Genomic DNA, 17,407 nt, shown 5'->3' on the forward strand with positions numbered 1-17,407 from the left:
CGAGACTTTCCAGAGCACCCTGGACCACATCGAGGCACCCAGTGCACTGAAATAATAGTCATTCGCCACGTCAGATGGCTCGTTGGTCTAGGGGTATGATTCCTGCTTCGGGTGCAGGAGGTCCCGGGTTCAAATCCCGGACGAGCCCTAGCGTTTTGTGCAAACTGATCGCACATGAGTGGCTGAGTCGATGCAAAATGCTCGGCGGCAGTATCAAATGAATTTCATATTTGATGTGAGCAATTGACACTCTGATCCGACGTGTGAAGGCGATTACGAAGGTTTTTGGGTACAGATGGAAGCAGATGCATGTTAGTATGTCTTGTTTTTAATGATGAAAAAGTGTTTCCGCCCGGGATCGAACCGGGGACCTTCTGCGTGTTAGGCAGACGTGATAACCGCTACACCACGGAAACTACTTGTGTGCGCCATACCTTAGAGACAACTCGTGCTGATGTTGACATCGTAACTAAAAAATTAAATAAATGCGCTTCTTGCATAACAAAGGTACATGCAGAAGATCCTCACATGACGTGGCTCACTGGAGTACAATGCGACACAGGCAAGAAAATACTGTTCCCGCCCGGGATCGAACCGGGGACCTTCTGCGTGTAAAGCAGACGTGATAACCGCTACACTACGGAAACTGCGGACGGGAGGAGTCCATCCCCGTTCACTCGAAATTACCTCAGCCTCTCTCCCGTCCGCGAATGCACACGCGACGGTTCTTTTGACAGCCTGGAAACCATTACAGCCGAGGGCTCAAGAAGTCTTCGGGGTGCTCGAGAGGGTGTCTGCCGTAGCACCCCTAACGAGATAGCGGCGTTTCCCGCAGTCGTGATTGCAAGTCATAGCAGCAAAAGCAATCACTTTCTTAGCAGCAGGGAGTGCGAGCCCAGCGGCAGCTCTACATGAAGGTACCAATAGCCCAGGAAGGCCGCCGACCGCGGGAATTCGCGCCGCCCCCATCCCGCCAGCCTACACGAGACTTTCCAGAGCACCCTGGACCACATCGAGGCACCCAGTGCACTGAAATAATAGTCATTCGCCATGTCAGATGGCTCGTTGGTCTAGGGGTATGATTCCTGCTTCGGGTGCAGGAGGTCCCGGGTTCAAATCCCGGACGAGCCCTAGCGTTTTGTGCAAACTGATCGCACATGAGTGGCTGAGTCGATGCAAAATGCTCGGCGGCAGTATCAAATGAATTTCATATTTGATGTGAGCAATTGACACTCTGATCCGACGTGTGAAGGCGATTACGAAGGTTTTTGGGTACAGATGGAAGCAGATGCATGTTACTATGTCTTGTTTTTAATGATGAAAAAGTGATTCCGCCCGGGATCGAACCGGGGACCTTCTGCGTGTTAGGCAGACGTGATAACCGCTACACCACGGAAACTACTTGTGTGCGCCATACCTTAGAGACAACTCGTGCTGATGTTGACATCGTAACTAAAAAATTAAATAAATGCGCTTCTTGCATAACAAAGGTACATGCAGAAGATCCTCACATGACGTGGCTCACTGGAGTACAATGCGACACAGGCAAGAAAATACTGTTCCCGCCCGGGATCGAACCGGGGACCTTCTGCGTGTAAAGCAGACGTGATAACCGCTACACTACGGAAACTGCGGACGGGAGGAGTCCATCCCCGTTCACTCGAAATTACCTCAGCCTCTCTCCCGTCCGCGAATGCACACGCGACGGTTCTTTTGACAGCCTGGAAACCATTACAGCCGAGGGCTCAAGAAGTCTTCGGGGTGCTCGAGAGGGTGTCTGCCGTAGCACCCCTAACGAGATAGCGGCGTTTCCCGCAGGCGTGATTGCAAGTCATAGCAGTAAAAGCAATCACTTTCTTAGCAGCAGGGAGTGCGAGCCCAGCGGCAGCTCTACATGAAGGTACCAATAGCCCAGGAAGGCCGCCGACCGCGGGAATTCGCGCCGCCCCCATCCCGCCAGCCTACACGAGACTTTCCAGAGCACCCTGGACCACATCGAGGCACCCAGTGCACTGAAATAATAGTCATTCGCCATGTCAGATGGCTCGTTGGTCTAGGGGTATGATTCCTGCTTCGGGTGCAGGAGGTCCCGGGTTCAAATCCCGGACGAGCCCTAGCGTTTTGTGCAAACTGATCGCACATGAGTGGCTGAGTCGATGCAAAATGCTCGGCGGCAGTATCAAATGAATTTCATATTTGATGTGAGCAATTGACACTCTGATCCGACGTGTGAAGGCGATTACGAAGGTTTTTGGGTACAGATGGAAGCAGATGCATGTTAGTATGTCTTGTTTTTAATGATGAAAAAGTGTTTCCGCCCGGGATCGAACCGGGGACCTTCTGCGTGTTAGGCAGACGTGATAACCGCTACACCACGGAAACTACTTGTGTGCGCCATACCTTAGAGACAACTCGTGCTGATGTTGACATCGTAACTAAAAAATTAAATAAATGCGCTTCTTGCATAACAAAGGTACATGCAGAAGATCCTCACATGACGTGGCTCACTGGAGTACAATGCGACACAGGCAAGAAAATACTGTTCCCGCCCGGGATCGAACCGGGGACCTTCTGCGTGTAAAGCAGACGTGATAACCGCTACACTACGGAAACTGCGGACGGGAGGAGTCCATCCCCGTTCACTCGAAATTACCTCAGCCTCTCTCCCGTCCGCGAATGCACACGCGACGGTTCTTTTGACAGCCTGGAAACCATTACAGCCGAGGGCTCAAGAAGTCTTCGGGGTGCTCGAGAGGGTGTCTGCCGTAGCACCCCTAACGAGATAGCGGCGTTTCCCGCAGTCGTGATTGCAAGTCATAGCAGCAAAAGCAATCACTTTCTTAGCAGCAGGGAGTGCGAGCCCAGCGGCAGCTCTACATGAAGGTACCAATAGCCCAGGAAGGCCGCCGACCGCGGGAATTCGCGCCGCCCCCATCCCGCCAGCCTACACGAGACTTTCCAGAGCACCCTGGACCACATCGAGGCACCCAGTGCACTGAAATAATAGTCATTCGCCACGTCAGATGGTTCGTTGGTCTAGGGGTATGATTCCTGCTTCGGGTGCAGGAGGTCCCGGGTTCAAATCCCGGACGAGCCCTAGCGTTTTGTGCAAACTGATCGCACATGAGTGGCTGAGTCGATGCAAAATGCTCGGCGGCAGTATCAAATGAATTTCATATTTGATGTGAGCAATTGACACTCTGATCCGACGTGTGAAGGCGATTACGAAGGTTTTTGGGTACAGATGGAAGCAGATGCATGTTACTATGTCTTGTTTTTAATGATGAAAAAGTGTTTCCGCCCGGGATCGAACCGGGGACCTTCTGCGTGTTAGGCAGACGTGATAACCGCTACACCACGGAAACTACTTGTGTGCGCCATACCTTAGAGACAACTCGTGCTGATGTTGACATCGTAACTAAAAAATTAAATAAATGCGCTTCTTGCATAACAAAGGTACATGCAGAAGATCCTCACATGACGTGGCTCACTGGAGTACAATGCGACACAGGCAAGAAAATACTGTTCCCGCCCGGGATCGAAGCGGGGACCTTCTGCGTGTAAAGCAGACGTGATAACCGCTACACTACGGAAACTGCGGACGGGAGGAGTCCATCCCCGTTCACTCGAAATTACCTCAGCCTCTCTCCCGTCCGCGAATGCACACGCGACGGTTCTTTTGACAGCCTGGAAACCATTACAGCCGAGGGCTCAAGAAGTCTTCGGGGTGCTCGAGAGTGTGTCTGCCGTAGCACCCCTAACGAGATAGCGGCGTTTCCCGCAGTCGTGATTGCAAGTCATAGCAGCAAAAGCAATCACTTTCTTAGCAGCAGGGAGTGCGAGCCCAGCGGCAGCTCTACATGAAGGTACCAATAGCCCAGGAAGGCCGCCGACCGCGGGAATTCGCGCCGCCCCCATCCCGCCAGCCTACACGAGACTTTCCAGAGCACCCTGGACCACATCGAGGCACCCAGTGCACTGAAATAATAGTCATTCGCCATGTCAGATGGCTCGTTGGTCTAGGGGTATGATTCCTGCTTCGGGTGCAGGAGGTCCCGGGTTCAAATCCCGGACGAGCCCTAGCGTTTTGTGCAAACTGATCGCACATGAGTGGCTGAGTCGATGCAAAATGCTCGGCGGCAGTATCAAATGAATTTCATATTTGATGTGAGCAATTGACACTCTGATCCGACGTGTGAAGGCGATTACGAAGGTTTTTGGGTACAGATGGAAGCAGATGCATGTTACTATGTCTTGTTTTTAATGATGAAAAATTGTTTCCGCCCGGGATCGAACCGGGGACCTTCTGCGTGTTAGGCAGACGTGATAACCGCTACACCACGGAAACTACTTGTGTGCGCCATACCTTAGAGACAACTCGTGCTGATGTTGACATCGTAACTAAAAAATTAAATAAATGCGCTTCTTGCATAACAAAGGTACATGCAGAAGATCCTCACATGACGTGGCTCACTGGAGTACAATGCGACACAGGCAAGAAAATACTGTTCCCGCCCGGGATCGAACCGGGGACCTTCTGCGTGTAAAGCAGACGTGATAACCGCTACACTACGGAAACTGCGGACGGGAGGAGTCCATCCCCGTTCACTCGAAATTACCTCAGCCTCTCTCCCGTCCGCGAATGCACACGCGACGGTTCTTTTGACAGCCTGGAAACCATTACAGCCGAGGGCTCAAGAAGTCTTCGGGGTGCTCGAGAGGGTGTCTGCCGTAGCACCCCTAACGAGATAGCGGCGTTTCCCGCAGTCGTGATTGCAAGTCATAGCAGCAAAAGCAATCACTTTCTTAGCAGCAGGGAGTGCGAGCCCAGCGGCAGCTCTACATGAAGGTACCAATAGCCCAGGAAGGCCGCCGACCGCGGGAATTCGCGCCGCCCCCATCCCGCCAGCCTACACGAGACTTTCCAGAGCACCCTGGACCACATCGAGGCACCCAGTGCACTGAAATAATAGTCATTCGCCATGTCAGATGGCTCGTTGGTCTAGGGGTATGATTCCTGCTTCGGGTGCAGGAGGTCCCGGGTTCAAATCCCGGACGAGCCCTAGCGTTTTGTGCAAACTGATCGCACATGAGTGGCTGAGTCGATGCAAAATGCTCGGCGGCAGTATCAAATGAATTTCATATTTGATGTGAGCAATTGACACTCTGATCCGACGTGTGAAGGCGATTACGAAGGTTTTTGGGTACAGATGGAAGCAGATGCATGTTACTATGTCTTGTTTTTAATGATGAAAAAGTGTTTCCGCCCGGGATCGAACCGGGGACCTTCTGCGTGTTAGGCAGACGTGATAACCGCTACACCACGGAAACTACTTGTGTGCGCCATACCTTAGAGACAACTCGTGCTGATGTTGACATCGTAACTAAAAAATTAAATAAATGCGCTTCTTGCATAACAAAGGTACATGCAGAAGATCCTCACATGACGTGGCTCACTGGAGTACAATGCGACACAGGCAAGAAAATACTGTTCCCGCCCGGGATCGAACCGGGGACCTTTTGCGTGTAAAGCAGACGTGATAACCGCTACACTACGGAAACTGCGGACGGGAGGAGTCCATCCCCGTTCACTCGAAATTACCTCAGCCTCTCTCCCGTCCGCGAATGCACACGCGACGGTTCTTTTGACAGCCTGGAAACCATTACAGCCGAGGGCTCAAGAAGTCTTCGGGGTGCTCGAGAGGGTGTCTGCCGTAGCACCCCTAACGAGATAGCGGCGTTTCCCGCAGTCGTGATTGCAAGTCATAGCAGCAAAAGCAATCACTTTCTTAGCAGCAGGGAGTGCGAGCCCAGCGGCAGCTCTACATGAAGGTACCAATAGCCCAGGAAGGCCGCCGACCGCGGGAATTCGCGCCGCCCCCATCCCGCCAGCCTACACGAGACTTTCCAGAGCACCCTGGACCACATCGAGGCACCCAGTGCACTGAAATAATAGTCATTCGCCACGTCAGATGGTTCGTTGGTCTAGGGGTATGATTCCTGCTTCGGGTGCAGGAGGTCCCGGGTTCAAATCCCGGACGAGCCCTAGCGTTTTGTGCAAACTGATCGCACATGAGTGGCTGAGTCGATGCAAAATGCTCGGCGGCAGTATCAAATGAATTTCATATTTGATGTGAGCAATTGACACTCTGATCCGACGTGTGAAGGCGATTACGAAGGTTTTTGGGTACAGATGGAAGCAGATGCATGTTACTATGTCTTGTTTTTAATGATGAAAAAGTGTTTCCGCCCGGGATCGAACCGGGGACCTTCTGCGTGTTAGGCAGACGTGATAACCGCTACACCACGGAAACTACTTGTGTGCGCCATACCTTAGAGACAACTCGTGCTGATGTTGACATCGTAACTAAAAAATTAAATAAATGCGCTTCTTGCATAACAAAGGTACATGCAGAAGATCCTCACATGACGTGGCTCACTGGAGTACAATGCGACACAGGCAAGAAAATACTGTTCCCGCCCGGGATCGAACCGGGGACCTTTTGCGTGTAAAGCAGACGTGATAACCGCTACACTACGGAAACTGCGGACGGGAGGAGTCCATCCCCGTTCACTCGAAATTACCTCAGCCTCTCTCCCGTCCGCGAATGCACACGCGACGGTTCTTTTGACAGCCTGGAAACCATTACAGCCGAGGGCTCAAGAAGTCTTCGGGGTGCTCGAGAGGGTGTCTGCCGTAGCACCCCTAACGAGATAGCGGCGTTTCCCGCAGTCGTGATTGCAAGTCATAGCAGCAAAAGCAATCACTTTCTTAGCAGCAGGGAGTGCGAGCCCAGCGGCAGCTCTACATGAAGGTACCAATAGCCCAGGAAGGCCGCCGACCGCGGGAATTCGCGCCGCCCCCATCCCGCCAGCCTACACGAGACTTTCCAGAGCACCCTGGACCACATCGAGGCACCCAGTGCACTGAAATAATAGTCATTCGCCACGTCAGATGGTTCGTTGGTCTAGGGGTATGATTCCTGCTTCGGGTGCAGGAGGTCCCGGGTTCAAATCCCGGACGAGCCCTAGCGTTTTGTGCAAACTGATCGCACATGAGTGGCTGAGTCGATGCAAAATGCTCGGCGGCAGTATCAAATGAATTTCATATTTGATGTGAGCAATTGACACTCTGATCCGACGTGTGAAGGCGATTACGAAGGTTTTTGGGTACAGATGGAAGCAGATGCATGTTACTATGTCTTGTTTTTAATGATGAAAAAGTGTTTCCGCCCGGGATCGAACCGGGGACCTTCTGCGTGTTAGGCAGACGTGATAACCGCTACACCACGGAAACTACTTGTGTGCGCCATACCTTAGAGACAACTCGTGCTGATGTTGACATCGTAACTAAAAAATTAAATAAATGCGCTTCTTGCATAACAAAGGTACATGCAGAAGATCCTCACATGACGTGGCTCACTGGAGTACAATGCGACACAGGCAAGAAAATACTATTCCCGCCCGGGATCGAAGCGGGGACCTTCTGCGTGTAAAGCAGACGTGATAACCGCTACACTACGGAAACTGCGGACGGGAGGAGTCCATCCCCGTTCACTCGAAATTACCTCAGCCTCTCTCCCGTCCGCGAATGCACACGCGACGGTTCTTTTGACAGCCTGGAAACCATTACAGCCGAGGGCTCAAGAAGTCTTCGGGGTGCTCGAGAGTGTGTCTGCCGTAGCACCCCTAACGAGATAGCGGCGTTTCCCGCAGTCGTGATTGCAAGTCATAGCAGCAAAAGCAATCACTTTCTTAGCAGCAGGGAGTGCGAGCCCAGCGGCAGCTCTACATGAAGGTACCAATAGCCCAGGAAGGCCGCCGACCGCGGGAATTCGCGCCGCCCCCATCCCGCCAGCCTACACGAGACTTTCCAGAGCACCCTGGACCACATCGAGGCACCCAGTGCACTGAAATAATAGTCATTCGCCATGTCAGATGGCTCGTTGGTCTAGGGGTATGATTCCTGCTTCGGGTGCAGGAGGTCCCGGGTTCAAATCCCGGACGAGCCCTAGCGTTTTGTGCAAACTGATCGCACATGAGTGGCTGAGTCGATGCAAAATGCTCGGCGGCAGTATCAAATGAATGTCATATTTGATGTGAGCAATTGACACTCTGATCCGACGTGTGAAGGCGATTACGAAGGTTTTTGGGTACAGATGGAAGCAGATGCATGTTACTATGTCTTGTTTTTAATGATGAAAAATTGTTTCCGCCCGGGATCGAACCGGGGACCTTCTGCGTGTTAGACAGACGTGATAACCGCTACACCACGGAAACTACTTGTGTGCGCCATACCTTAGAGACAACTCGTGCTGATGTTGACATCGTAACTAAAAAATTAAATAAATGCGCTTCTTGCATAACAAAGGTACATGCAGAAGATCCTCACATGACGTGGCTCACTGGAGTACAATGCGACACAGGCAAGAAAATACTGTTCCCGCCCGGGATCGAACCGGGGACCTTCTGCGTGTAAAGCAGACGTGATAACCGCTACACTACGGAAACTGCGGACGGGAGGAGTCCATCCCCGTTCACTCGAAATTACCTCAGCCTCTCTCCCGTCCGCGAATGCACACGCGACGGTTCTTTTGACAGCCTGGAAACCATTACAGCCGAGGGCTCAAGAAGTCTTCGGGGTGCTCGAGAGGGTGTCTGCCGTAGCACCCCTAACGAGATAGCGGCGTTTCCCGCAGTCGTGATTGCAAGTCATAGCAGCAAAAGCAATCACTTTCTTAGCAGCAGGGAGTGCGAGCCCAGCGGCAGCTCTACATGAAGGTACCAATAGCCCAGGAAGGCCGCCGACCGCGGGAATTCGCGCCGCCCCCATCCCGCCAGCCTACACGAGACTTTCCAGAGCACCCTGGACCACATCGAGGCACCCAGTGCACTGAAATAATAGTCATTCGCCATGTCAGATGGCTCGTTGGTCTAGGGGTATGATTCCTGCTTCGGGTGCAGGAGGTCCCGGGTTCAAATCCCGGACGAGCCCTAGCGTTTTGTGCAAACTGATCGCACATGAGTGGCTGAGTCGATGCAAAATGCTCGGCGGCAGTATCAAATGAATTTCATATTTGATGTGAGCAATTGACACTCTGATCCGACGTGTGAAGGCGATTACGAAGGTTTTTGGGTACAGATGGAAGCAGATGCATGTTACTATGTCTTGTTTTTAATGATGAAAAAGTGTTTCCGCCCGGGATCGAACCGGGGACCTTCTGCGTGTTAGGCAGACGTGATAACCGCTACACCACGGAAACTACTTGTGTGCGCCATACCTTAGAGACAACTCGTGCTGATGTTGACATCGTAACTAAAAAATTAAATAAATGCGCTTCTTGCATAACAAAGGTACATGCAGAAGATCCTCACATGACGTGGCTCACTGGAGTACAATGCGACACAGGCAAGAAAATACTGTTCCCGCCCGGGATCGAACCGGGGACCTTCTGCGTGTAAAGCAGACGTGATAACCGCTACACTACGGAAACTGCGGACGGGAGGAGTCCATCCCCGTTCACTCGAAATTACCTCAGCCTCTCTCCCGTCCGCGAATGCACACGCGACGGTTCTTTTGACAGCCTGGAAACCATTACAGCCGAGGGCTCAAGAAGTCTTCGGGGTGCTCGAGAGGGTGTCTGCCGTAGCACCCCTAACGAGATAGCGGCGTTTCCCGCAGTCGTGATTGCAAGTCATAGCAGCAAAAGCAATCACTTTCTTAGCAGCAGGGAGTGCGAGCCCAGCGGCAGCTCTACATGAAGGTACCAATAGCCCAGGAAGGCCGCCGACCGCGGGAATTCGCGCCGCCCCCATCCCGCCAGCCTACACGAGACTTTCCAGAGCACCCTGGACCACATCGAGGCACCCAGTGCACTGAAATAATAGTCATTCGCCATGTCAGATGGCTCGTTGGTCTAGGGGTATGATTCCTGCTTCGGGTGCAGGAGGTCCCGGGTTCAAATCCCGGACGAGCCCTAGCGTTTTGTGCAAACTGATCGCACATGAGTGGCTGAGTCGATGCAAAATGCTCGGCGGCAGTATCAAATGAATTTCATATTTGATGTGAGCAATTGACACTCTGATCCGACGTGTGAAGGCGATTACGAAGGTTTTTGGGTACAGATGGAAGCAGATGCATGTTACTATGTCTTGTTTTTAATGATGAAAAAGTGTTTCCGCCCGGGATCGAACCGGGGACCTTCTGCGTGTTAGGCAGACGTGATAACCGCTACACCACGGAAACTACTTGTGTGCGCCATACCTTAGAGACAACTCGTGCTGATGTTGACATCGTAACTAAAAAATTAAATAAATGCGCTTCTTGCATAACAAAGGTACATGCAGAAGATCCTCACATGACGTGGCTCACTGGAGTACAATGCGACACAGGCAAGAAAATACTGTTCCCGCCCGGGATCGAACCGGGGACCTTTTGCGTGTAAAGCAGACGTGATAACCGCTACACTACGGAAACTGCGGACGGGAGGAGTCCATCCCCGTTCACTCGAAATTACCTCAGCCTCTCTCCCGTCCGCGAATGCACACGCGACGGTTCTTTTGACAGCCTGGAAACCATTACAGCCGAGGGCTCAAGAAGTCTTCGGGGTGCTCGAGAGGGTGTCTGCCGTAGCACCCCTAACGAGATAGCGGCGTTTCCCGCAGTCGTGATTGCAAGTCATAGCAGCAAAAGCAATCACTTTCTTAGCAGCAGGGAGTGCGAGCCCAGCGGCAGCTCTACATGAAGGTACCAATAGCCCAGGAAGGCCGCCGACCGCGGGAATTCGCGCCGCCCCCATCCCGCCAGCCTACACGAGACTTTCCAGAGCACCCTGGACCACATCGAGGCACCCAGTGCACTGAAATAATAGTCATTCGCCACGTCAGATGGCTCGTTGGTCTAGGGGTATGATTCCTGCTTCGGGTGCAGGAGGTCCCGGGTTCAAATCCCGGACGAGCCCTAGCGTTTTGTGCAAACTGATCGCACATGAGTGGCTGAGTCGATGCAAAATGCTCGGCGGCAGTATCAAATGAATTTCATATTTGATGTGAGCAATTGACACTCTGATCCGACGTGTGAAGGCGATTACGAAGGTTTTTGGGTACAGATGGAAGCAGATGCATGTTACTATGTCTTGTTTTTAATGATGAAAACGTGTTTCCGCCCGGGATCGAACCGGGGACCTTCTGCGTGTTAGGCAGACGTGATAACCGCTACACCACGGAAACTACTTGTGTGCGCCATACCTTAGAGACAACTCGTGCTGATGTTGACATCGTAACTAAAAAATTAAATAAATGCGCTTCTTGCATAACAAAGGTACATGCAGAAGATCCTCACATGACGTGGCTCACTGGAGTACAATGCGACACAGGCAAGAAAATACTGTTCCCGCCCGGGATCGAACCGGGGACCTTTTGCGTGTAAAGCAGACGTGATAACCGCTACACTACGGAAACTGCGGACGGGAGGAGTCCATCCCCGTTCACTCGAAATTACCTCAGCCTCTCTCCCGTCCGCGAATGCACACGCGACGGTTCTTTTGACAGCCTGGAAACCATTACAGCCGAGGGCTCAAGAAGTCTTCGGGGTGCTCGAGAGGGTGTCTGCCGTAGCACCCCTAACGAGATAGCGGCGTTTCCCGCAGTCGTGATTGCAAGTCATAGCAGCAAAAGCAATCACTTTCTTAGCAGCAGGGAGTGCGAGCCCAGCGGCAGCTCTACATGAAGGTACCAATAGCCCAGGAAGGCCGCCGACCGCGGGAATTCGCGCCGCCCCCATCCCGCCAGCCTACACGAGACTTTCCAGAGCACCCTGGACCACATCGAGGCACCCAGTGCACTGAAATAATAGTCATTCGCCATGTCAGATGGCTCGTTGGTCTAGGGGTATGATTCCTGCTTCGGGTGCAGGAGGTCCCGGGTTCAAATCCCGGACGAGCCCTAGCGTTTTGTGCAAACTGATCGCACATGAGTGGCTGAGTCGATGCAAAATGCTCGGCGGCAGTATCAAATGAATGTCATATTTGATGTGAGCAATTGACACTCTGATCCGACGTGTGAAGGCGATTACGAAGGTTTTTGGGTACAGATGGAAGCAGATGCATGTTACTATGTCTTGTTTTTAATGATGAAAAAGTGTTTCCGCCCGGGATCGAACCGGGGACCTTCTGCGTGTTAGGCAGACGCGATAACCGCTACACCACGGAAACTACTTGTGTGCGCCATACCTTAGAGACAACTCGTGCTGATGTTGACATCGTAACTAAAAAATTAAATAAATGCGCTTCTTGCATAACAAAGGTACATGCAGAAGATCCTCACATGACGTGGCTCACTGGAGTACAATGCGACACAGGCAAGAAAATACTGTTCCCGCCCGGGATCGAACCGGGGACCTTTTGCGTGTAAAGCAGACGTGATAACCGCTACACTACGGAAACTGCGGACGGGAGGAGTCCATCCCCGTTCACTCGAAATTACCTCAGCCTCTCTCCCGTCCGCGAATGCACACGCGACGGTTCTTTTGACAGCCTGGAAACCATTACAGCCGAGGGCTCAAGAAGTCTTCGGGGTGCTCGAGAGGGTGTCTGCCGTAGCACCCCTAACGAGATAGCGGCGTTTCCCGCAGTCGTGATTGCAAGTCATAGCAGCAAAAGCAATCACTTTCTTAGCAGCAGGGAGTGCGAGCCCAGCGGCAGCTCTACATGAAGGTACCAATAGCCCAGGAAGGCCGCCGACCGCGGGAATTCGCGCCGCCCCCATCCCGCCAGCCTACACGAGACTTTCCAGAGCACCCTGGACCACATCGAGGCACCCAGTGCACTGAAATGATAGTCATTCGCCACGTCAGATGGCTCGTTGGTCTAGGGGTATGATTCCTGCTTCGGGTGCAGGAGGTCCCGGGTTCAAATCCCGGACGAGCCCTAGCGTTTTGTGCAAACTGATCGCACATGAGTGGCTGAGTCGATGCAAAATGCTCGGCGGCAGTATCAAATGAATTTCATATTTGATGTGAGCAATTGACACTCTGATCCGACGTGTGAAGGCGATTACGAAGGTTTTTGGGTACAGATGGAAGCAGATGCATGTTACTATGTCTTGTTTTTAATGATGAAAAAGTGTTTCCGCCCGGGATCGAACCGGGGACCTTCTGCGTGTTAGGCAGACGTGATAACCGCTACACCACGGAAACTACTTGTGTGCGCCATACCTTAGAGACAACTCGTGCTGATGTTGACATCGTAACTAAAAAATTAAATAAATGCGCTTCTTGCATAACAAAGGTACATGCAGAAGATCCTCACATGACGTGGCTCACTGGAGTACAATGCGACACAGGCAAGAAAATACTGTTCCCGCCCGGGATCGAACCGGGGACCTTTTGCGTGTAAAGCAGACGTGATAACCGCTACACTATGGAAACTGCGGACGGGAGGAGTCCATCCCCGTTCACTCGAAATTACCTCAGCCTCTCTCCCGTCCGCGAATGCACACGCGACGGTTCTTTTGACAGCCTGGAAACCATTACAGCCGAGGGCTCAAGAAGTCTTCGGGGTGCTCGAGAGTGTGTCTGCCGTAGCACCCCTAACGAGATAGCGGCGTTTCCCGCAGTCGTGATTGCAAGTCATAGCAGCAAAAGCAATCACTTTCTTAGCAGCAGGGAGTGCGAGCCCAGCGGCAGCTCTACATGAAGGTACCAATAGCCCAGGAAGGCCGCCGACCGCGGGAATTCGCGCCGCCCCCATCCCGCCAGCCTACACGAGACTTTCCAGAGCACCCTGGACCACATTGAGGCACCCAGTGCACTGAAATAATAGTCATTCGCCATGTCAGATGGCTCGTTGGTCTAGGGGTATGATTCCTGCTTCGGGTGCAGGAGGTCCCGGGTTCAAATCCCGGACGAGCCCTAGCGTTTTGTGCAAACTGATCGCACATGAGTAGCTGAGTCGATGCAAAATGCTCGGCGGCAGTATCAAATGAATGTCATATTTGATGTGAGCAATTGACACTCTGATCCGACGTGTGAAGGCGATTACGAAGGTTTTTGGGTACAGATGGAAGCAGATGCATGTTACTATGTCTTGTTTTTAATGATGAAAAAGTGTTTCCGCCCGGGATCGAACCGGGGACCTTCTGCGTGTTAGGCAGACGCGATAACCGCTACACCACGGAAACTACTTGTGTGCGCCATACCTTAGAGACAACTCGTGCTGATGTTGACATCGTAACTAAAAAATTAAATAAATGCGCTTCTTGCATAACAAAGGTACATGCAGAAGATCCTCACATGACGTGGCTCACTGGAGTACAATGCGACACAGGCAAGAAAATACTGTTCCCGCCCGGGATCGAACCGGGGACCTTCTGCGTGTAAAGCAGACGTGATAACCGCTACACTACGGAAACTGCGGACGGGAGGAGTCCATCCCCGTTCACTCGAAATTACCTCAGCCTCTCTCCCGTCCGCGAATGCACACGCGACGGTTCTTTTGACAGCCTGGAAACCATTACAGCCGAGGGCTCAAGAAGTCTTCGGGGTGCTCGAGAGGGTGTCTGCCGTAGCACCCCTAACGAGATAGCGGCGTTTCCCGCAGTCGTGATTGCAAGTCATAGCAGCAAAAGCAATCACTTTCTTAGCAGCAGGGAGTGCGAGCCCAGCGGCAGCTCTACATGAAGGTACCAATAGCCCAGGAAGGCCGCCGACCGCGGGAATTCGCGCCGCCCCCATCCCGCCAGCCTACACGAGACTTTCCAGAGCACCCTGGACCACATCGAGGCACCCAGTGCACTGAAATAATAGTCATTCGCCACGTCAGATGGCTCGTTGGTCTAGGGGTATGATTCCTGCTTCGGGTGCAGGAGGTCCCGGGTTCAAATCCCGGACGAGCCCTAGCGTTTTGTGCAAACTGATCGCACATGAGTGGCTGAGTCGATGCAAAATGCTCGGCGGCAGTATCAAATGAATTTCATATTTGATGTGAGCAATTGACACTCTGATCCGACGTGTGAAGGCGATTACGAAGGTTTTTGGGTACAGATGGAAGCAGATGCATGTTACTATGTCTTGTTTTTAATGATGAAAAAGTGTTTCCGCCCGGGATCGAACCGGGGACCTTCTGCGTGTTAGGCAGACGTGATAACCGCTACACCACGGAAACTACTTGTGTGCGCCATACCTTAGAGACAACTCGTGCTGATGTTGACATCGTAACTAAAAAATTAAATAAATGCGCTTCTTGCATAACAAAGGTACATGCAGAAGATCCTCACATGACGTGGCTCACTGGAGTACAATGCGACACAGGCAAGAAAATACTGTTCCCGCCCGGGATCGAACCGGGGACCTTTTGCGTGTAAAGCAGACGTGATAACCGCTACACTACGGAAACTGCGGACGGGAGGAGTCCATCCCCGTTCACTCGAAATTACCTCAGCCTCTCTCCCGTCCGCGAATGCACACGCGACGGTTCTTTTGACAGCCTGGAAACCATTACAGCCGAGGGCTCAAGAAGTCTTCGGGGTGCTCGAGAGGGTGTCTGCCGTAGCACCCCTAACGAGATAGCGGCGTTTCCCGCAGTCGTGATTGCAAGTCATAGCAGCAAAAGCAATCACTTTCTTAGCAGCAGGGAGTGCGAGCCCAGCGGCAGCTCTACATGAAGGTACCAATAGCCCAGGAAGGCCGCCGACCGCGGGAATTCGCGCCGCCCCCATCCCGCCAGCCTACACGAGACTTTCCAGAGCACCCTGGACCACATCGAGGCACCCAGTGCACTGAAATAATAGTCATTCGCCATGTCAGATGGCTCGTTGGTCTAGGGGTATGATTCCTGCTTCGGGTGCAGGAGGTCCCGGGTTCAAATCCCGGACGAGCCCTAGCGTTTTGTGCAAACTGATCGCACATGAGTGGCTGAGTCGATGCAAAATGCTCGGCGGCAGTATCAAATGAATGTCATATTTGATGTGAGCAATTGACACTCTGATCCGACGTGTGAAGGCGATTACGAAGGTTTTTGGGTACAGATGGAAGCAGATGCATGTTACTATGTCTTGTTTTTAATGATGAAAAAGTGTTTCCGCCCGGGATCGAACCGGGGACCTTCTGCGTGTTAGGCAGACGCGATAACCGCTACACCACGGAAACTACTTGTGTGCGCCATACCTTAGAGACAACTCGTGCTGATGTTGACATCGTAACTAAAAAATTAAATAAATGCGCTTCTTGCATAACAAAGGTACATGCAGAAGATCCTCACATGACGTGGCTCACTGGAGTACAATGCGACACAGGCAAGAAAATACTGTTCCCGCCCGGGATCGAACCGGGGACCTTTTGCGTGTAAAGCAGACGTGATAACCGCTACACTACGGAAACTGCGGACGGGAGGAGTCCATCCCCGTTCACTCGAAATTACCTCAGCCTCTCTCCCGTCCGCGAATGCACACGCGACGGTTCTTTTGACAGCCTGGAAACCATTACAGCCGAGGGCTCAAGAAGTCTTCGGGGTGCTCGAGAGGGTGTCTGCCGTAGCACCCCTAACGAGATAGCGGCGTTTCCCGCAGTCGTGATTGCAAGTCATAGCAGCAAAAGCAATCACTTTCTTAGCAGCAGGGAGTGCGAGCCCAGCGGCAGCTCTACATGAAGGTACCAATAGCCCAGGAAGGCCGCCGACCGCGGGAATTCGCGCCGCCCCCATCCCGCCAGCCTACACGAGACTTTCCAGAGCACCCTGGACCACATCGAGGCACCCAGTGCACTGAAATGATAGTCATTCGCCACGTCAGATGGCTCGTTGGTCTAGGGGTATGATTCCTGCTTCGGGTGCAGGAGGTCCCGGGTTCAAATCCCGGACGAGCCCTAGCGTTTTGTGCAAACTGATCGCACATGAGTGGCTGAGTCGATGCAAAATGCTCGGCGGCAGTATCAAATGAATTTCATATTTGATGTGAGCAATTGACACTCTGATCCGACGTGTGAAGGCGATTACGAAGGTTTTTGGGTACAGATGGAAGCAGATGCATGTTACTATGTCTTGTTTTTAATGATGAAAAAGTGTTTCCGCCCGGGATCGAACCGGGGACCTTCTGCGTGTTAGGCAGACGTGATAACCGCTACACCACGGAAACTACTTGTGTGCGCCATACCTTAGAGACAACTCGTGCTGATGTTGACATCGTAACTAAAAAATTAAATAAATGCGCTTCTTGCATAACAAAGGTACATGCAGAAGATCCTCACATGACGTGGCTCACTGGAGTACAATGCGACACAGGCAAGAAAATACTGTTCCCGCCCGGGATCGAACCGGGGACCTTTTGCGTGTAAAGCAGACGTGATAACCGCTACACTATGGAAACTGCGGACGGGAGGAGTCCATCCCCGTTCACTCGAAATTACCTCAGCCTC

At 52.3% G+C, this 17,407-nt stretch overlaps 54 non-coding genes across 54 annotated transcripts; 18 read left to right on the forward strand and 36 right to left on the reverse strand.

Moving 5' to 3' along the window:
• Positions 1-76: 76 nt before the first annotated feature.
• On the forward strand, positions 77-148 carry Trnap-cgg (transfer RNA proline (anticodon CGG)). Its single transcript has one exon. It is a non-coding gene; the product is annotated as a tRNA-Pro (tRNA).
• A 195-nt stretch (positions 149-343) lies between these two features.
• On the reverse strand, positions 344-416 carry Trnav-aac (transfer RNA valine (anticodon AAC)). Its single transcript has one exon. It is a non-coding gene; the product is annotated as a tRNA-Val (tRNA).
• Positions 417-574: 158 nt separating this feature from the next.
• On the reverse strand, positions 575-647 carry Trnav-uac (transfer RNA valine (anticodon UAC)). Its single transcript has one exon. It is a non-coding gene; the product is annotated as a tRNA-Val (tRNA).
• Positions 648-1,059: 412 nt separating this feature from the next.
• Trnap-cgg (transfer RNA proline (anticodon CGG)) lies at positions 1,060-1,131 on the forward strand. The gene has a single exon. It is a non-coding gene; the product is annotated as a tRNA-Pro (tRNA).
• A 195-nt stretch (positions 1,132-1,326) lies between these two features.
• Trnav-aac (transfer RNA valine (anticodon AAC)) lies at positions 1,327-1,399 on the reverse strand. The gene has a single exon. It is a non-coding gene; the product is annotated as a tRNA-Val (tRNA).
• Positions 1,400-1,557: 158 nt separating this feature from the next.
• Trnav-uac (transfer RNA valine (anticodon UAC)) lies at positions 1,558-1,630 on the reverse strand. Its single transcript has one exon. It is a non-coding gene; the product is annotated as a tRNA-Val (tRNA).
• Positions 1,631-2,042: 412 nt separating this feature from the next.
• On the forward strand, positions 2,043-2,114 carry Trnap-cgg (transfer RNA proline (anticodon CGG)). Its single transcript has one exon. It is a non-coding gene; the product is annotated as a tRNA-Pro (tRNA).
• Positions 2,115-2,309: 195 nt separating this feature from the next.
• Trnav-aac (transfer RNA valine (anticodon AAC)) lies at positions 2,310-2,382 on the reverse strand. Its single transcript has one exon. It is a non-coding gene; the product is annotated as a tRNA-Val (tRNA).
• Positions 2,383-2,540: 158 nt separating this feature from the next.
• On the reverse strand, positions 2,541-2,613 carry Trnav-uac (transfer RNA valine (anticodon UAC)). Its single transcript has one exon. It is a non-coding gene; the product is annotated as a tRNA-Val (tRNA).
• A 412-nt stretch (positions 2,614-3,025) lies between these two features.
• Trnap-cgg (transfer RNA proline (anticodon CGG)) lies at positions 3,026-3,097 on the forward strand. The gene has a single exon. It is a non-coding gene; the product is annotated as a tRNA-Pro (tRNA).
• A 195-nt stretch (positions 3,098-3,292) lies between these two features.
• On the reverse strand, positions 3,293-3,365 carry Trnav-aac (transfer RNA valine (anticodon AAC)). Its single transcript has one exon. It is a non-coding gene; the product is annotated as a tRNA-Val (tRNA).
• A 158-nt stretch (positions 3,366-3,523) lies between these two features.
• Positions 3,524-3,596, reverse strand: Trnav-uac (transfer RNA valine (anticodon UAC)). The gene has a single exon. It is a non-coding gene; the product is annotated as a tRNA-Val (tRNA).
• A 412-nt stretch (positions 3,597-4,008) lies between these two features.
• Trnap-cgg (transfer RNA proline (anticodon CGG)) lies at positions 4,009-4,080 on the forward strand. The gene has a single exon. It is a non-coding gene; the product is annotated as a tRNA-Pro (tRNA).
• A 195-nt stretch (positions 4,081-4,275) lies between these two features.
• Trnav-aac (transfer RNA valine (anticodon AAC)) lies at positions 4,276-4,348 on the reverse strand. Its single transcript has one exon. It is a non-coding gene; the product is annotated as a tRNA-Val (tRNA).
• A 158-nt stretch (positions 4,349-4,506) lies between these two features.
• On the reverse strand, positions 4,507-4,579 carry Trnav-uac (transfer RNA valine (anticodon UAC)). The gene has a single exon. It is a non-coding gene; the product is annotated as a tRNA-Val (tRNA).
• Positions 4,580-4,991: 412 nt separating this feature from the next.
• Trnap-cgg (transfer RNA proline (anticodon CGG)) lies at positions 4,992-5,063 on the forward strand. Its single transcript has one exon. It is a non-coding gene; the product is annotated as a tRNA-Pro (tRNA).
• Positions 5,064-5,258: 195 nt separating this feature from the next.
• Positions 5,259-5,331, reverse strand: Trnav-aac (transfer RNA valine (anticodon AAC)). The gene has a single exon. It is a non-coding gene; the product is annotated as a tRNA-Val (tRNA).
• Positions 5,332-5,489: 158 nt separating this feature from the next.
• Positions 5,490-5,562, reverse strand: Trnav-uac (transfer RNA valine (anticodon UAC)). Its single transcript has one exon. It is a non-coding gene; the product is annotated as a tRNA-Val (tRNA).
• Positions 5,563-5,974: 412 nt separating this feature from the next.
• Trnap-cgg (transfer RNA proline (anticodon CGG)) lies at positions 5,975-6,046 on the forward strand. The gene has a single exon. It is a non-coding gene; the product is annotated as a tRNA-Pro (tRNA).
• A 195-nt stretch (positions 6,047-6,241) lies between these two features.
• Positions 6,242-6,314, reverse strand: Trnav-aac (transfer RNA valine (anticodon AAC)). Its single transcript has one exon. It is a non-coding gene; the product is annotated as a tRNA-Val (tRNA).
• Positions 6,315-6,472: 158 nt separating this feature from the next.
• On the reverse strand, positions 6,473-6,545 carry Trnav-uac (transfer RNA valine (anticodon UAC)). Its single transcript has one exon. It is a non-coding gene; the product is annotated as a tRNA-Val (tRNA).
• Positions 6,546-6,957: 412 nt separating this feature from the next.
• Trnap-cgg (transfer RNA proline (anticodon CGG)) lies at positions 6,958-7,029 on the forward strand. Its single transcript has one exon. It is a non-coding gene; the product is annotated as a tRNA-Pro (tRNA).
• A 195-nt stretch (positions 7,030-7,224) lies between these two features.
• Trnav-aac (transfer RNA valine (anticodon AAC)) lies at positions 7,225-7,297 on the reverse strand. The gene has a single exon. It is a non-coding gene; the product is annotated as a tRNA-Val (tRNA).
• Positions 7,298-7,455: 158 nt separating this feature from the next.
• Trnav-uac (transfer RNA valine (anticodon UAC)) lies at positions 7,456-7,528 on the reverse strand. Its single transcript has one exon. It is a non-coding gene; the product is annotated as a tRNA-Val (tRNA).
• Positions 7,529-7,940: 412 nt separating this feature from the next.
• Trnap-cgg (transfer RNA proline (anticodon CGG)) lies at positions 7,941-8,012 on the forward strand. Its single transcript has one exon. It is a non-coding gene; the product is annotated as a tRNA-Pro (tRNA).
• A 195-nt stretch (positions 8,013-8,207) lies between these two features.
• Trnav-aac (transfer RNA valine (anticodon AAC)) lies at positions 8,208-8,280 on the reverse strand. Its single transcript has one exon. It is a non-coding gene; the product is annotated as a tRNA-Val (tRNA).
• A 158-nt stretch (positions 8,281-8,438) lies between these two features.
• Positions 8,439-8,511, reverse strand: Trnav-uac (transfer RNA valine (anticodon UAC)). Its single transcript has one exon. It is a non-coding gene; the product is annotated as a tRNA-Val (tRNA).
• Positions 8,512-8,923: 412 nt separating this feature from the next.
• Trnap-cgg (transfer RNA proline (anticodon CGG)) lies at positions 8,924-8,995 on the forward strand. The gene has a single exon. It is a non-coding gene; the product is annotated as a tRNA-Pro (tRNA).
• A 195-nt stretch (positions 8,996-9,190) lies between these two features.
• Positions 9,191-9,263, reverse strand: Trnav-aac (transfer RNA valine (anticodon AAC)). The gene has a single exon. It is a non-coding gene; the product is annotated as a tRNA-Val (tRNA).
• A 158-nt stretch (positions 9,264-9,421) lies between these two features.
• On the reverse strand, positions 9,422-9,494 carry Trnav-uac (transfer RNA valine (anticodon UAC)). The gene has a single exon. It is a non-coding gene; the product is annotated as a tRNA-Val (tRNA).
• A 412-nt stretch (positions 9,495-9,906) lies between these two features.
• Positions 9,907-9,978, forward strand: Trnap-cgg (transfer RNA proline (anticodon CGG)). Its single transcript has one exon. It is a non-coding gene; the product is annotated as a tRNA-Pro (tRNA).
• Positions 9,979-10,173: 195 nt separating this feature from the next.
• Trnav-aac (transfer RNA valine (anticodon AAC)) lies at positions 10,174-10,246 on the reverse strand. The gene has a single exon. It is a non-coding gene; the product is annotated as a tRNA-Val (tRNA).
• A 158-nt stretch (positions 10,247-10,404) lies between these two features.
• On the reverse strand, positions 10,405-10,477 carry Trnav-uac (transfer RNA valine (anticodon UAC)). The gene has a single exon. It is a non-coding gene; the product is annotated as a tRNA-Val (tRNA).
• A 412-nt stretch (positions 10,478-10,889) lies between these two features.
• Trnap-cgg (transfer RNA proline (anticodon CGG)) lies at positions 10,890-10,961 on the forward strand. Its single transcript has one exon. It is a non-coding gene; the product is annotated as a tRNA-Pro (tRNA).
• A 195-nt stretch (positions 10,962-11,156) lies between these two features.
• Positions 11,157-11,229, reverse strand: Trnav-aac (transfer RNA valine (anticodon AAC)). The gene has a single exon. It is a non-coding gene; the product is annotated as a tRNA-Val (tRNA).
• A 158-nt stretch (positions 11,230-11,387) lies between these two features.
• Positions 11,388-11,460, reverse strand: Trnav-uac (transfer RNA valine (anticodon UAC)). The gene has a single exon. It is a non-coding gene; the product is annotated as a tRNA-Val (tRNA).
• A 412-nt stretch (positions 11,461-11,872) lies between these two features.
• Trnap-cgg (transfer RNA proline (anticodon CGG)) lies at positions 11,873-11,944 on the forward strand. Its single transcript has one exon. It is a non-coding gene; the product is annotated as a tRNA-Pro (tRNA).
• Positions 11,945-12,139: 195 nt separating this feature from the next.
• On the reverse strand, positions 12,140-12,212 carry Trnav-aac (transfer RNA valine (anticodon AAC)). Its single transcript has one exon. It is a non-coding gene; the product is annotated as a tRNA-Val (tRNA).
• A 158-nt stretch (positions 12,213-12,370) lies between these two features.
• Trnav-uac (transfer RNA valine (anticodon UAC)) lies at positions 12,371-12,443 on the reverse strand. The gene has a single exon. It is a non-coding gene; the product is annotated as a tRNA-Val (tRNA).
• A 412-nt stretch (positions 12,444-12,855) lies between these two features.
• Trnap-cgg (transfer RNA proline (anticodon CGG)) lies at positions 12,856-12,927 on the forward strand. The gene has a single exon. It is a non-coding gene; the product is annotated as a tRNA-Pro (tRNA).
• A 195-nt stretch (positions 12,928-13,122) lies between these two features.
• On the reverse strand, positions 13,123-13,195 carry Trnav-aac (transfer RNA valine (anticodon AAC)). The gene has a single exon. It is a non-coding gene; the product is annotated as a tRNA-Val (tRNA).
• Positions 13,196-13,353: 158 nt separating this feature from the next.
• Trnav-uac (transfer RNA valine (anticodon UAC)) lies at positions 13,354-13,426 on the reverse strand. Its single transcript has one exon. It is a non-coding gene; the product is annotated as a tRNA-Val (tRNA).
• Positions 13,427-13,838: 412 nt separating this feature from the next.
• Positions 13,839-13,910, forward strand: Trnap-cgg (transfer RNA proline (anticodon CGG)). Its single transcript has one exon. It is a non-coding gene; the product is annotated as a tRNA-Pro (tRNA).
• Positions 13,911-14,105: 195 nt separating this feature from the next.
• Positions 14,106-14,178, reverse strand: Trnav-aac (transfer RNA valine (anticodon AAC)). Its single transcript has one exon. It is a non-coding gene; the product is annotated as a tRNA-Val (tRNA).
• A 158-nt stretch (positions 14,179-14,336) lies between these two features.
• Positions 14,337-14,409, reverse strand: Trnav-uac (transfer RNA valine (anticodon UAC)). The gene has a single exon. It is a non-coding gene; the product is annotated as a tRNA-Val (tRNA).
• Positions 14,410-14,821: 412 nt separating this feature from the next.
• On the forward strand, positions 14,822-14,893 carry Trnap-cgg (transfer RNA proline (anticodon CGG)). The gene has a single exon. It is a non-coding gene; the product is annotated as a tRNA-Pro (tRNA).
• Positions 14,894-15,088: 195 nt separating this feature from the next.
• Trnav-aac (transfer RNA valine (anticodon AAC)) lies at positions 15,089-15,161 on the reverse strand. Its single transcript has one exon. It is a non-coding gene; the product is annotated as a tRNA-Val (tRNA).
• A 158-nt stretch (positions 15,162-15,319) lies between these two features.
• On the reverse strand, positions 15,320-15,392 carry Trnav-uac (transfer RNA valine (anticodon UAC)). The gene has a single exon. It is a non-coding gene; the product is annotated as a tRNA-Val (tRNA).
• A 412-nt stretch (positions 15,393-15,804) lies between these two features.
• On the forward strand, positions 15,805-15,876 carry Trnap-cgg (transfer RNA proline (anticodon CGG)). Its single transcript has one exon. It is a non-coding gene; the product is annotated as a tRNA-Pro (tRNA).
• A 195-nt stretch (positions 15,877-16,071) lies between these two features.
• On the reverse strand, positions 16,072-16,144 carry Trnav-aac (transfer RNA valine (anticodon AAC)). The gene has a single exon. It is a non-coding gene; the product is annotated as a tRNA-Val (tRNA).
• A 158-nt stretch (positions 16,145-16,302) lies between these two features.
• Trnav-uac (transfer RNA valine (anticodon UAC)) lies at positions 16,303-16,375 on the reverse strand. Its single transcript has one exon. It is a non-coding gene; the product is annotated as a tRNA-Val (tRNA).
• A 412-nt stretch (positions 16,376-16,787) lies between these two features.
• Trnap-cgg (transfer RNA proline (anticodon CGG)) lies at positions 16,788-16,859 on the forward strand. The gene has a single exon. It is a non-coding gene; the product is annotated as a tRNA-Pro (tRNA).
• Positions 16,860-17,054: 195 nt separating this feature from the next.
• Positions 17,055-17,127, reverse strand: Trnav-aac (transfer RNA valine (anticodon AAC)). The gene has a single exon. It is a non-coding gene; the product is annotated as a tRNA-Val (tRNA).
• Positions 17,128-17,285: 158 nt separating this feature from the next.
• On the reverse strand, positions 17,286-17,358 carry Trnav-uac (transfer RNA valine (anticodon UAC)). Its single transcript has one exon. It is a non-coding gene; the product is annotated as a tRNA-Val (tRNA).
• Between the last annotated feature and the right edge of the window lie 49 nt (positions 17,359-17,407).

This window comes from Schistocerca gregaria, chromosome 2 (genome assembly GCF_023897955.1).
Source record: "Schistocerca gregaria isolate iqSchGreg1 chromosome 2, iqSchGreg1.2, whole genome shotgun sequence".
NCBI lineage: Eukaryota > Metazoa > Arthropoda > Insecta > Orthoptera > Acrididae > Schistocerca > Schistocerca gregaria.